Raw genomic sequence first — 12,650 nt, forward strand, 5'->3', positions numbered from 1 at the left:
GCAAACCTTTTGTCATGAATGGGAACCAATATAATGTACAGAAAAACTTTCAAAAGTCTTCTAACATTTTTCTAGTTAATTCAATAAACCAAAAAAGTTACTTTTTCAGTTGCAGGACCTGAATTAGACCATAGAAATTCCTTAGTCCAGCATGTTGCTTCCATTATGAGAACAGATTGAAGGGTCATGTGACAGGACAGACCCACAGGCTGGGATCTGAGCAGAGTCTAAACTAGAAGCAGTACCTCCCCCGTACCTGTATGAGTTTCAATCCTTGGATCCAGAGTTGGTTTTTATGGGGTAGCAGTTAAGAAACAAAGCAAAATCCAAGTAAACAAAGCAGACAACCACAACAACTTCCCTTTTCTTTGGTTATTCTCAAGCTAGATTTGCTACCACCCAAGTAGGTCCCAGACAAGGGAAGGTAGCTAAAGAGAAATGTGCAATTTGTATCTGTCCCTTTATAATGCAGGCTTGCTCTCCTCTTCCACTTGTCTGCCTACCACTGGTTGAGATAGGGATGGAGTGCTAAGCCATCCTGGATCATCCGAATGGGATGGTGGAAAAAGCAGACTGAAGCTCCTAAAATCATGGCAGGCCTGAACTTCAGAATTTCATGTAAATGAGAATTGAACTTCTAACTTGTTTAAGTTATTTTCTTTCACTCTAGTGGGAATTGAAACTATTACACAACTAATGCAATCAGTGCTCAAGACTCCCACAAGGCTGACTGCTATACAAGCTAAATCTACATCAAGTGATAATTGCTAGTTAAAATTTAGTTAATCCCTCAGAGTTTACACTCAAGGACCATGTTACGACTCACTTAAAATCTGTGATGACAATGCTTAGGTAGCCCAGAATTTAGCCTCTTGAGATCTTTCAAAATTGCCTTCAACCTCTTTTCTATCCATTCCATGCCATTTAGACATCCAAAATGTACACACACACACACACAATGCAATTCTATGGAATGCAGGTGAAAGATAATACTTGTTACAAAAAGAATAAAAAAATAAAATTTAAACATTAGACATTTATTCTCTAAATTCCCCTGTGCACCCTAACATGGGATTTTTCCCCTGGATGCTTTATAGTATTTGATTCCATATCTAATCCCAGCTTCATAACACATTTCCAGTTTCTCTTATTTTTCCTCCCTCCTATTTCTTATCTCTCTCTCTTATTCCCTGGAACCACCTCAAGAACTGCCTATTTCCTCTTCATATTATTCTAAGCAGTTCACATTTTGCCCCAGTGTATGTGTGTTGTTTTCCCTGCAGAATATCTCACTGTTTCTCATCTCCCAGCAGAGGACACTGAGACATCACATCGTACCCTCTTGTGTGTTTATACCCTATTCTTCAATCTTGCCTTCTTTACAAATGGTCTCCCAAAGTATCTTGGTGCTTTCCAAAATTTAAAAAATATATATTTTGTAGTGAAATATTTCTGATCACCTTAACACTGATATTCACCTCATAAAATCAACACGTAAGTCTTGGAACTGGCAAGATTTCATCTGAAAAATCACAACTGTGCTGCACATAAGCTCTATAATTGTGCAGACAACTTACCTCTGTAAGTCTCAGTGCTCTCACCTTGGAAATGTTGTCCCAGGGGTTTTCTTTAAGGATTTGAAAAGTTAGAATGTGTGTAAATATCTGACCATGTGTGAGGCAGAAAAAGCCACATGGAATTTTTAGTTTCTACCTTCCCTTTGTTTAGTATTTAGAAGAAATAAAAATTCTCAAATTATGAGCATTAGCACTTCCCATATAATTAACTCTAACCTTTCGATGTAGTTTTTAAACTATCTCTAACCATGGATTTATTCCTAGCAAATAAAAAATTGTATAAATACACTAGTTAAGCTAGTTCCTAACACACACAAAATGGACAGCCCTCCTTATAAAGATGTAAGGAAACCAATGGGCTTTCAAAAATTACAAATGAAGGAAATGGTTGCTTGTATTTATAAGGTTGACTCCTTTTCCCTATGGCATTTTGAAAAAAAAGTCAGGATGAAACAATCAATTCTGCCAATTAACAGTGCCTTGAAGATAGCCTTTTTTTTTTTTTTTAACCCTGAGAAGTTAGTGGAACTCAGCTCCTGCTCAGCAGTTTGGGAGACAAGGGTGATTCATGACCATACACTTTAGGACCTTGATAATCAGAAACTGCACAACACTAAATCTGTAAAGAAATGGGGTGCTAAAATGGCAATAAAGAAGTAAGAACAAATAGATAAGTGGATAATTTATTATTTTTTTCTAATACCAATCCCTCAATGGAAGGAAAAAGCTAGACATCTTGGAGAGAATTAAAAATGGTCTGCGAAGGAGACTGTTATTTGCTAGATTAACAATGGTGGCCATTTATGCAGTCACTGTCTACCTCGGTTAAAAGAAAGCATTGCTCTTCACAGAATTCTTGTCTCTCACGTTGAACATGTTAAAACATGTTGAATAATGAAAAGTTATATGACCCTCATGGCACTACTCAGGTTAGAGATTATTGATGGTTCCTATCTACACCAAATTAAGTCTAACTATGTTGACAAAGCTTCCCTTCACTCCTCATGTGATCCAGCTTACTATTTAGCCTCACCTCTTCTGGATTTTTTTCATTAATTGGTGTCCCAGGCACAATCAAGCTATACTCCTTCCATCAGTTGCCTCTTTCTTTAGAAAATACTTTTGCACCCAACCTCTACCTTTTACAATTCTACACAACTTCCAAAGCCCAGCTCCATCGTCATCTCCTCTGGAAGAACTACCTTACAAGCCTTAACCAGAATTAATTTTTTCTTCCTCTGTATTCACAAAACAATTTCTTAAAATACATTAACTCTTTCTCTTACCTTAGCAAGTCTCATGGTAAAATAGTTGTGAGTTTTTTCAATGAATAAACATCACTCTTCATAGGCAGTATGCATATATTTAATCATTCTTAAAAACTACAGTGTCTTGCTTTTGATAAACATTAATGACTTTGTTTTAAGCTGAGTTAAATTAATATGTGACCACAAGCACATTAGGATATTTCTATTGATTGAGGTGTGAAATAAGAGGAAACTTGTCCCCAATATATTCTTGCCCAGGTGATACCGGCTGCCATTAAGTTCATTAAACAGAGTAAGTCTTCCAGGAAAAAATCCATTTTATTCTAATAGATCTCTCAATCCAAGGCCATCAAAATAAATACAAATTTTAAATATATTGCAATTCCAAAATCAATGGCTACCTTCACATGCATTCTGATTTGCTAAAATCAGGAAAATTCATTCAACAATTGAATTACCATTGGACATCTATTTGTAGAATGCAAGACAGATAAGATTTATAAACTGAGGAATTAAGGCTTCAGAACCAAAGATTTGCAGTTAGTCAATAATGTAGCTATAATTCTTGACTCTCATTTGAACATTCTTTGAAAATTCATATGATTTTATTCTGTTATTTAAATAAGGAATCACGTCCTATCAAGAAAGACAAATAAAAACATCATGTTTATAATATTTCATACATAAAAACATGATCAAATATGAACCTTTCAAATTTTTCATATAGTGATTCTTTATGCTTCTGGAAAAAAAAGATCTATGTAGTAATTCAACTTTGGATTTCTTCATATTTTCAAATGTTGCAGTTCTCTTTGTACTTATTTGTCAGTTTTAAATAAGAGTCACAAACATATAAGAAAGATAGTGTTTTAATTTTCCTGTTGATTCTTTCCAGGAGGCATCATTACCTAGCCATGTTTATAAGATTCAAAAGCAGACAGTTTTCTCTGGCCTACAGAGATTTAAAGTATTGAAAATGTGTTTGTAAAAATGCTAATTTGAGGCTCCTGTATACTTCTAGGCATACACTGTAGTTCCAATATGGTCTCTGGTAAATAACAGTTTTATTTGGTCTGAGTAGCTACAAAGTGGCAAGCCACCATAACGATGCCCCACATTGCCAGCTCTGGAGAGAACAACTCTGATGGTAAACAAGTCTATACAGAACCACTTACACAGGCAACGGTGGCCACATCAGTGTGCCACGTTTTGGATTCAAAGCTATAACTACATGAAAAGCAGATGATTATGTGGATTTCATTATCACAGAGAGCAACGGGAACAAAATATTGAGTTAACAGGAATGTGATCATGTCATACAATTCAGGTAAGTTGGAGAAGGAAATGACCTTCTTAAATAAAAAGTTAACCAAGAAGTGTGAGGCTGGCAGCTTGGCAAAGAGACAACATGAGGGTGTGATCTCCAGATTTAGGCTTAACATTTTCATGATAAAGATATTACAAATAAATAGAAACAAGACAAAGATGACAAGCTGCAAAACTGGACAACTGGTCAACCATAGGAAACTAAACTCCTTCACTCTTGTCTGATTTATTCTGAACATTTCCAGATGAATTCTTCTGTTTAAAGAAATAAAAATAGATTTATTATGCATGAATAAAATATACACTTTTAAGATTCCATCAATGTGTTTCAAGTTTTCTAGTTCCCATCACTCTGCAAGACATATCACAATCTCCACTTTGTAAAAGTTGTCTATACTTCTATCTAGCTATCTATCATCTCTCTATTTTTTAGGGAGCACAGACTATTGTACCAGACTAAGCAATAGAGAAATAATTGCTTTCAAACATTACATCTGACCTTACGGCATTTACTACTGCACGGGGAACACAGATTTTTAGTTAAATAACCAAACTTTTAAGAGTATTATATCTTGAAAATGTTAAATGTAACAGTGGAGAAATACAGAAATCTGTGAGAGGAAAATGAGCCTCAAATAGGTGAAGTGATTTTTTAGTTAATAATAACAATGAGTTAGCTTTTACTGAAGGACAACTAAGTAACAGTCACTGTCCTAAGTATTTTAGGTATTAAACCATTTCTTCCACACAGCTTCCCTATACAAATGTATTACAGAGGAGAAAACTGAGGCAGAGAGAGGTTGACTAACCTCCTCAGGAAATCTGATTCCAGAGTTCACGCTTTTAACTATTAATTTAGCTGATAAATGATGGAGTCAGGATCTGATTACAAAGCTCACTTTATTCAACAAGCAGAATTTGCTTATAGATTATAAAATAGGTTTTCTTACAGTGGATTATATCATTCAGGGTGCATGCAGCTAGCAAATACCAGATCAACAGCATTTTTGGAAGACAAAAAAGGATAGTTTTATTCATGACATGGTTTTTCCCTTCAAAAAATACAGTGAAAAAGATGGTATTGTAAGAAAAATAATCAGTAACCTTTGAAACCAGATACATTTGGCTTTCCTTTGTAAGCTATATGATTTTGGGTTAATAATTAACCCGTAGTCTCTGTAGCCTCATTTTTAAAAGAGAAACTATAATATTGAGGTAATACTATTGGTGGCCATGTTAAGTGAGACAACATATATTAAAACAGTGCTTGATCTTTGGGAAGTATTAATTCTTTCTCTCTCCTTCATGTATGCATGTGTGAGTGTGAAATGTAAACATTCTTCAGATGTCCACTATTCAATATAAAATATATGATATATGAATAAAAATGTTAGACTTATAACATTACTATTCCCTGAAATATTCAATTATTTTTTAAATACACATAGATCAGTTTTCATTAGAAAAACTACCAATTAGAGTCATGATCTTTTAGATAGGTGGAAAGAAAAATATAAACTATAATATAACTATTGTTCCTTAGAAAAGTTTAGTAAATATTGTGTTTTTAAATTGTTCCATCATGACATTGCTTAGTTTGTTCAATAAATGCAGAATCCAACAGATTTACCTTTAAAAAGAGAAGAGCAAGGATGTAAGAGATAGTTTTAACATTCTTCATGAAAGACTTTATCATTAATAAGGGAATTTTCTAATTTTGGGGTATAAACCCAGGGTCTACTGAAATAATTCATTAATAGAAAAGGTACTTCATGAGCATATGTGTATTCTATGGCCAGCACAGCATAGTAGGAACTGAAAACCAGACTGTCTAATGCCAGCCACTCAATTCATGAAAGTACTTAGTGAAAAACCTCTTTTACCTGAAACTTGTGTGCGTGTGTGCAAAACCATGGGCTTCATGTTGTTAGTGTCGGTCATAAATACCAGTGACATGGGGCACTTGTATTTCTGAGCAGTACTGCTGGCTTGTAACTAATATGCTTCGAGTCGCTTATTGGTCCATTCAAAAAAAGTTTTCTTATATATGTAAAAATGGAGGCACTTTGTTTACTTTCAAAATGGACATTCATTTATGTTTTTTAACACTACAATAATTAGGGAACCTTTATTTGGTGTCAAGCCAAGCTAGGTGGTAAAGATAGAAACATGGACCTTGAGTTAACATTTCAAATAATTTTACACAACTTTATATGAGTGTGTGCTTAAAAGCAACATATCTCCAGATATTTCTTTAAGTAGAATCTGACAAACTATTAATTGAATGTTAAAAGTTACAAGAATAGCTACCTATTTGTGTTTTAACAGAATTTGAAGACAACCTGACTTTCAAAATAAATTTATTTAAATAATAAGCTCTAGCAGTAGAAAGGTGGAAATAATCATATGAGATAATATAGAATCAATAAATATGAGAATGTTATTCTGCAGGAAATGCTGAGCAAAAATAAGCTCTAAGAGAGAAAAGATGCTTTGAAATACACCTGAGAAAAATATGTCAGTTGGGAGACATTACAGTTCTGTGTCCTTTCCTTTTCCTTTGAAAGTAACATCTGACACTTGTTTTGGTCAGACCCTGCCTGGTCTGGTATAACATTGTACTGGGAGATATGCGTATGTTGGAGCAGGTGCACAAAAGATGAGCAAATTCTTGCCTTGTACATTCATAAGATGATCTTTAATTTACTCAAAATGAATTGATTCCTCTACGGCATCAGCCCTTTCATTTTCTTATACTCTAACACTTAGCAAATTGTATTGATTTTTATCTTTGCAGTTTCACAAAACTATACAATCCTAGTGCTCCTTGAAGTGTCCTTGGTACTTGGAGCAGAACTTGACTCATTGAAGGTAATTGACAAACATTCATCAACTTTGCCTATACAATGTAGCTTCAAAGTCACCTGAAATGTTAATATCTTAAAAAAATCAACTTGTATGTGCATCCTTTAGCATTAAAATACTTCCAGGTAAGTAATCATAATTAATTCTAAATTTGGACTCATGATAACTAGTTGTGACAAAAAAAAAATTGTGGGTAAAATCTGAGCTATGGGATAAATAGCAAATATCCATCACATCCTGGAAAATAGTTTAAAAGTCAGGGATGAAAGAAGGCACGAAAAGCTTAGTCTTTAGGAGACTGGAATGTTATTGATAAACTCTAAAGAAGCCAAAATTCCTTCTGAGGCAAGACCTAAACCTTTGTACCAGCCATTCTCTGCCTGCTTCAAGAGTTAATATCTGAAAAATACATTATTTGAAGATTCTTGTTTCATGTTAGGACTTAAGAGGAACACGTCTTATTGAAAATTACTGTCACAGGTAGAGGGAAATAAATGAATGTCAGTCATGGACACAAGGGTGTTATCCTAAGTTCTGTCTCCCAGAGGTGATGGCAGGTCAACAGCAGCTGTGGTCACATCCTCTAAACCATTAAATCAAAGCCCCTGCATAGTAAATGATACAGAATTAAAACCACTAAAAGTTAGCTCATGATAGTCAACATGTGTATTAACAATTTTGTGTATATAAGTATATGTATATGGTCATACCATACATTGATTTGTGGATATACAGAAACTTCCTGGAAATATAAGGAATTCTTAATAGTAATTTTGAGACGTGACAATGGAAGATCAGTGTAAGGCAGAGAAAAGGAAATATTTAACTCTTTCACCGTATATTCTTCTAGAGATTGAATGTTTTACTATGAGAATGTATAAATTTTATAATGTAAAATTAACCTATAAAGTTATAAATACCAAAGTATGTAAAGAAAGAGAAATGATCCCCCATATTGACACGTATAATGCCCAGTCTTTTACACACAATGCACTCACATGTTGCATGTAAAACTATAAGTCTTCTATACCTATGTCTTTACTGTTTTGTTGCTAGAATATAGATTTTCGTCATGGATTTAAAATTGACTTTTCTGTAAATGCAGTTAAAGTTGTATCCAGTTCTCATAAATATCTTTTATTTAATATTTAAAGAAAGATGCCCTGTAATTTTACTTCAAAAGTACATTTCTTCTGATCAATTTCCAGAAAGATTGTTTCACATCCTTGTTCCTCAGACTATAAATGATGGGGTTCAACATAGGGCTTACAAAAGTGCAGAAAACAGCAATGATCTTGGACTGCTCCACTGACTTGTCCGTGGGAGGTCTAACATACATGCAGACATAAAACACAGTCACTGCCACCAAATGGGACCCACAGGTGGAAAAAGCTTTGTGCCTACCTTCAGCAGAATGCATATTCAGGATGGCAATAAGAATGAAGATGTAGGAGATGAGGATTATGAGAAGGGAGTTGGAGAGCTTAAATCCTGCCACCACAAACATGGAGGTCTCGTTAATGAACGTGTCAGAACAGGAGAGCCAGATAAGGGGTGGGTCAGTACAATAAAAATGACTAATGATACTGCAGCCACAGAAGGTCAAGCAGTGTGTCCACATGGTCTCCATCAGGCCACTAAGGAACCCATAGACATATGGACCAGCAATCAGGTGAATACAGACCCCTTTGGACAGCTTGCTGCTATAAAGCGAAGGTTACAGATGGCCATGTACCTATCATAATCCATTACAGCTAACATGTAATAGTCAGTAATCACCATGGCAATGAAAAAATAGCACTGGGCTTGACAATGAGTATAGGAAATGTTTTTTTTTCTCTAATAAGAAGTTCATCAACATCTTGAGAGTCACATTAGTGAAATAGCGCAAATTCAAGCAGGACAGACTAGCAAGAAAGAAGTACATAGGGGTGTGGAGGTGATAATCTATCCTGATCAGGACCAGCATCCCAAGGACCCCCCCCCAACAGTGATCAAGTAGATCACCAGCAACAGCACAAAAAGGATGGGCTGAAGATCTGGACGATCCATTAATCCCAAGAAAACAAATTCAGTCACTAAGCTGGAATTTCTTCTGACCATTTTCTTAGGTGCCAGCATTGTTCACTTAGATGAATTAAAATCAATTAAGAAGTGAATGAGAAGTCCATCATATGCTTCTTCTCTCTCTCATTCTCTCTCTTTTTCTTCTACTCTCAACTACTGTCACACATAGCAATTATTAGACAGAGTCAGGAGCTGTAGGAAGTAGGACTTTTAAGAAGATCATAGCCTGTAATATCTAGGTGTATAATGTGCGGATGTTTCCCAAAGAGGATGGCTCCTGTGACTCCAACTTGTTGGAGAAGGAGGGAATTATGATCTAAAGTTTATTTAAAGTCAATTGAACCACTAACTGCCACCTATGATTTAGTACAAAATTATGGGCTTTATCATTGATCCGAGGAACATTTTGAGACAAAACAGTAACATGTGATAGAAAACCCTTTTGCAGATCTTAACAGTGTGTGCATATTTAGAAGTCTGACCTTTGAGAATCGCACTCGTTACTTGCTGTATTAGAGAGCTCCAAATTATAGAGATTTGAAGAAAATTCTGCAGGAGCTATTTTACTACTATATCCAAAAATACAGGAGATTGTGGTATTCTTATGTGAAAAGACCAAACATAAAGACTCCAGATTTGGAAATAACAAAGTCCTGTATGAATTACTCATGAAGGAATTTTCACTCAGAAGAGTTTGTGTGAATAAAGCAAGAGAAACTTGGATAGAGGAAAAGGGAAGTGGCCAAACTTAGACCACAGTTTTCTTCAGTTATTAATTAATTTATTTGTTTTTCATTTATCCCAGAAAAAGTTTAAGGAGTTTACAGCATACAAAAACAGTTGGCAAATTTGAGCTGTTGGTGGAACACAAATTTGACTCTAAATTTTCTGAGAGCACATACAAATAGTTCAACCATCTTCATTACAGAATTATAATGCCCAGAAGTTATAAAAAGAAACTAATCTGGGGGAGGGTATAGCTCAGGTAGTAGAGCACATGCTTAGTATGCATGAGGTTCTGGGTTCAAGCCCCAGTACTTTCTCTAAGAATAAACACATAAACCTAATTATCTCAACCCACCCCACCCCCAAAAAAAGGAAAAGAAAAGAAACTAATCAAGAGAGAGAATTATCCTTAGTATAAAGTTTAGGTGCCACTAATTATAATGAAAAGATTACACTTTCAGATAAAATTATCATTCCAGATAATATTGATTATAATGAAAGAATAGACTGAGAAATTCTTGTGCCAGGAGTCTGGAGAATAAATTTTCATTATGGATCCTCAGTGGGTTCATGTGTTATTTTATAAGTGATACAATAAATAAGATAAGTAATCACAACTGGAATGCCTAAGGGACTAATTAGAGAATAAGTGTGTGAAGTAGGTTGGGTATAAGAGTGACTGAAGGAAACTAGAGGGCTGTTCCAGACTAAAGAGTCAGCAGACACAAAGGCCAGTTGACTTTTACCTGAATGGTAATGTTGGCCCTGTGTTCCAAGATCTTACACATCCAATTTTAAATAGATATCAGAATTCATTATTATTATTTTTATGTGAAACTTATCAAATATAGTGCTGGCAAATAATTCAAGTTTTAAACCTATCTTTAACCAGAGCATAACAAAAGAAATCTCTAGGCTTGATCCACTGAGATTCAAATAACAATTCATCAATTATATTTGCAGTATCTAAACTGTTCCTAGAGATTGAACCAAGTACCCTCAGAAGTTACCTACTTTGATCTTGTAATATTTTTATGATCTTGTATGAGTTCATCATTACAATAAGATAATCTTTGTACATAAAGAACAGTCAACACTATATGTGTGCAAATCACTTTGCCAGGGAATTAAAAATAACTAGTAACAGTGCTTGACTTGAAACATCAGGTTGGTGCCTTCATGGTGAAGGAGATATATGAAAAGAAAACTAAAGTTAGAAGTAATTAGTTCAATAACAAGATTTGAACACAGTAATTAATTGTGCTCTGGAATCAGGATATGGATCACAGAATGATAACCTTTAACTAGGGCTTGAAGGATAACTAAGACTTTTCTAGAAGGACAAGTGTAAGGAGGACTTTTAGATAGGATGAAGAGTTCATGAGAGGCAGAAAGCTTTCAAGAGAAATTGACAATAACCTGTATCAATGTAGGGTTGGTCTGTTGTGTCAACTAAAACATTTTAAAATGGCAAGTAGCCAAACAAATTGACAGTACCCATAACAGGACAAGAAGTATGAATACTCCTGATAGCTACAAGGAAGCATATTTTTGAATTATTTTGGAATGTATGTGTTTATGTGTGTTACATCCATGTTATGGTGATGCATTTGAACAAAAATTCCCTGTTAATTTGTAAAAGAAGTAATTTGCAGCTTAAATCTACAGCTTTGGCCTTTGGGAGGAAAGTACAATTATTAGGGAGCTGGGATTTATAAATGACAGAAATGCTCTTTCCAGAGCCCTTTCACCAGAATGATGAGTCCATTTGGAAAACATACACTTCGTATATGCAAATCTTCCATTTTAATGGCATAAAGATACTTACCTAATCTTTAAATTTATACAACTATGCCATAAATATTAGCACTTGTTTGGTCATCATATTACATTTAACAACTAATACAGGCAAAAATAAAGATGATAAAATATAAAATAATTTAATCATCCTGTTTCCTATCCTTTCTTATATATAAATTCAGCAACCACACTCTACATTGTAAGAAGAAAAGGCTGTTTTATTATTAGTACTTCCTCTCATTTACATAGGCACTTCAGTTTTACAGCACAATTACGCTACTCTGCTTTATTTTACCTTTAGAAGGATCCTGTAGTTGATATAAAGTAAGTACAATTAGGAATGGGGAAAATGGGTACAAATAAATGTGAAGCTTGCTGTCACCTAAGTTTTTAGATGAGTATTTTCAAAACCATTTAGCAAAACAAATGGACATTAGGCAACAAAATAGGTCTATGTTAAAAAACAAGTTTGGAAAATACTTAGTTTTGGGGAAATAAAGAACAAGGGAGAGAGAAAATTTTTTTTATTGTTGTTGTTGTTGCAGGAAATCTCAGAGCCTTTTATATGTCCATGTAAGTGGGAAATTACAGAGCAGGGTAAGAATATGCAGCCTTTCCCAAGTTTCCTCATTCAACGAGTCTGGAGAATCTTAAGTGTTCTCTTTAGGTTAATAATCCCTAATTCTACACTGAGCACCAGACATCATTAGAATTCTTGCACCTCACCAGCTGAGCAAAATATGAGGAAGGTATATTATGTACTATTTGGAAAACCATCTTCATTAGTAATACCACTAGTAGGGAACTAAAGCACTATTGAATATATCGTGGAATTGCACTCTCAAAAAAAATCCTTGGGAAAAAATACAGAACATGGAAGAACCCCACAAATATAGAGGGAATAGAAAGAAACAGGAAAGATCTAAGAACTCTGAGGGAATTAGCACACAGTGTGACATCAGAGCTCTGCACATAAGTCACAGGTAGACACAAAATATTTCTACCCTCAAAAACATAACCT

The 12,650-nt window shown here is 34.7% G+C and overlaps 1 pseudogene; it reads right to left on the reverse strand.

The window, feature by feature from the left end:
• Positions 1-8,207: 8,207 nt before the first annotated feature.
• LOC140694409 (olfactory receptor 5M5-like) lies at positions 8,208-9,157 on the reverse strand (annotated as a pseudogene).
• Positions 9,158-12,650: the final 3,493 nt, after the last annotated feature.

The sequence above is a fragment of the Vicugna pacos genome, unplaced genomic scaffold, assembly GCF_048564905.1.
Source record: "Vicugna pacos unplaced genomic scaffold, VicPac4 scaffold_21, whole genome shotgun sequence".
NCBI lineage: Eukaryota > Metazoa > Chordata > Mammalia > Artiodactyla > Camelidae > Vicugna > Vicugna pacos.